This window comes from Patiria miniata, unplaced genomic scaffold, assembly GCF_015706575.1.
Source record: "Patiria miniata isolate m_02_andy unplaced genomic scaffold, ASM1570657v1 HiC_scaffold_26, whole genome shotgun sequence".
Taxonomy (NCBI): domain Eukaryota; kingdom Metazoa; phylum Echinodermata; class Asteroidea; order Valvatida; family Asterinidae; genus Patiria; species Patiria miniata.
The window spans coordinates 4196973-4200107 of NW_024037065.1; the positions used below are offsets into that span (position 1 = coordinate 4196973).

The 3135-nt window shown below is 38.8% G+C and overlaps 1 long non-coding RNA gene across 1 annotated transcript; it reads left to right on the plus strand.

Annotated features, from left to right (window-relative positions):
- Positions 1 to 378: 378 nt before the first annotated feature.
- Positions 379 to 2537, plus strand: LOC119733813. The gene is made up of 2 exons (XR_005271983.1): positions 379 to 972; positions 1696 to 2537. It is a non-coding gene; the product is annotated as an uncharacterized LOC119733813 (long non-coding RNA).
- Positions 2538 to 3135: the final 598 nt, after the last annotated feature.

The following is a 3135-nucleotide window of genomic DNA, read 5'->3' on the forward strand; positions in this document are numbered from 1 at the left end:
CAGGCTGTGCATGTTGTTTGTGGCATGGCGTGCATAAAAACATAACAACCCTATGCATTTTTTACGATGAACGAAAGTGCTCTGAAAAATTGAAAGTTAAGTGTTTTCTAAGTAGATGCTTCGATTTTCTCACTGCTGAATTGGACTTTTAAGGACATGTCATTGCATTCCATGGCTTGTAGGTCACTAATAATTTTAAGTGTTGTCCGTGTGAACTCTTCCCAAAAATTTTCAGTGTTTTTTTTAAGTAGGCCTGGCTTAATCAGTAAATATGCTTCAAATTTCTCACTGCTAAATTTGACTGTTTAGGACATCATTGTTCGCCATGGTTGATAGATCACTATTCTCGCGGTCGGCGTGACTCGTCACATCGTCCTTGGTAACGCGCCGGCATATTGGCGAAGGGGCAAGCCCGTCCATGTGTCATGCATGATTGACACAGGTGACCTCGACATATGTTTCTGGCGTCATCAATGATTCGGCAAATGACCAGCTTTGGTCACTGTCGACCAAATCTGATCATTGGCTGAGCCTTGGACAATGTCAGAAACATGCTTCTGGTCATGACCGCCAAAACACGCCCCTGGTGACCTCGACAGAGTAAACAAAAGAACAAAATACAAATCGTCCGAGTCTAGTCCTGAATATAATTATCTCGAGCCGCCTGTGACCTGACCTCGTGCTGCGTACGTGTGTTGTTTGCCGACTTCTTTGAGCGAAAGCTAAACGGATTGTACTTGATTTACAGCTTATTTCGGCGTTTTTTGATTACCTTTTACAGCAGCATGTCCTATCAGTACATGGAATCATTGCCAGGTCCGGCATTGGGGAGGTATCGTGAGAAATTGCACCTAGTTGGCTCTGACTTATTATGTCCATATCAGTACCCCGCCGACTCGTGGATCAACGACCATCGAGACTGGCCTAAAATAGAATACCCGGACATATACCACTACCTAATCAGGACACCAGGTAGGCCTGCGTTTACTATAAAATAAAATATGCTAGCTTTTTTACGGTAAATGTTGCTCAATCACCGGACTATTTTTGTTTTACCTTTTATTTTTATTTATTTCATTTTCCAGGATAATACAAACAGTGAACTAACGTTAGGCCATACAAAACAATTACATTAATAACACTGAGTAGTAACGTACATAACAGAAAAAAAACCCAGAAAACAACACCCAAAAAGCTCCCACAGGATTACCCAAAAGAAACAAGTTTCTGTCGAGGGGCTCTCTAAACTATTGGGTAACAGTGATTAATACATTTAGGATAAAATTCATTAAATAAAATATTTATAAAATTAAGCAGTTAGGCCCCATTCAAAATATCATTAAATATACAATTAAAAATTACAGTAAATAAATAAATAAACAAATAAATAAATAAAATAAAATGAATAAATAAATAAAATGAAATGAAAAAAAAAAAAAAAAAAAAACAAAGCCAAACAATGTTGATAGCTACATACATGTGGGAAAGTTGATGCATGGTCACGGAGAAATTTGAGGAAATTGCATGAATTCTGTAAATGGTGGCTTAAGTCATGGCTTAAGTTAAAGATTGCTGTTCCGTGAGTAGTGAAGAAACAGGGCACTAGGCGTATCTTCCAAAACATGAATGAAACCTGTTTTTTGTCATAATGAGAGCAATTGACTCAACAATACTTTTTTTCTTTCATTTTTTTAGGAGTCTTTACTGATCAAGCTATGACGAACTATCGTTCGCTAGAAGCACATAAATTTTTCCTTTCTTGATGGGTGCAGACCATCTTCCATCAAAAGATTGGGGGAAACTACATCTTCAGGTGTGACGTGAAGCCATCGTGGAGGGTGACGGAGGAGCCTCATCATCCCTGGGTTGCTGTCAATCGGAAGGGCGTTGTAACTGCTGCTCACTGTGACTGCATGGCAGGGTATTAGTTCCATAAAAATTTCCATTCCAACCTATAAACACAATGTTTAATGCAATTGTGGCACAGGCAGGCCCGTAACCAGGAATTATTTGGGGGGGGGGGGCAAATATGAAAGAAAAAGTACATCGGCGCGTTCGAACCGCCCGTCGCGCAGCTGTGCAAACTGCATGAATCAAAAGAAGAAGGAAGAATGAACTGCAAGTGTGCTGTCAAACAGTGATGCTTGGAATATCTCCGGATGGAACCTTGCCAGATTTAAAACAGTGCATACTTTTGTTCTACTTTTTTTTTTCATTGACTTTATTTCTTATTAATTTGTCAAAAAAAAAGAAAATCTGAGCATTTTTAAAGTGATACAAAGTAGTTATTAGGCAAAACAAATTTGGTCTCTGGTCAGCGCGCATTTTTTAATCATTTTATTTTCTCCAAAAGGTTCTACGATAGCTTCAACAGCGCCCTCTATTGCCACAATACCAGGTTTCTTGTAAACATTTCAATCATTTCCCCAAATGCTAATTATGACAGTCTCTCTATACCGCATATTTCACAGTATGTTCATTTTGAATCTGAATTTGAATCTGAAATAAAGGGGCAGTACTGGTCCTTTTGTACTACATGTATCAATCTGTGAATTGTTTTCTGATCAGTGTTTTCCGACAAACCCAATACTGCGAAGGGATGTCATACCCCTTCATCCCCCCCCCCCACCACAACAAATTTGTACTTGGTGGATTTAAAGTAGAAGTACTCCAGTTTAGAATGAATGAAGGAAATGCTGAACATCAAACAAGTTTCAATGCATACCGGCCAAAGATTTATTCTTTAAAACTTGGACATTGCACTAAATATAGAAACCAAGTACATTTAAATGCAGAAGTATAACTTCACACAAATGTTATTCAAGAGGAAGAAAATGTTCATGGGTGTAGGACGATTGAAGCTGTTCTTGGTAAATTAACAATACTTTATGTGTAGTGGTGGGAGATATCAGAATTTCAAAATCCAGTCATCCTAATTTTTTTTTCAAACCGAATAATGGTTCCTTTGAGCTCGCATTCCTGCCAAACAAAAGAGACGAGTGAAATGCAGCAATGCCCTCCAGATCTGTAATGGTGAGAAATGGCCGGGAACTGGGTCAACATCTTACCATTCAAATTGACAGGCTATTCATGAATCAAGGAGACCACTATTAGGTATATGGGGTCGCAATCGGA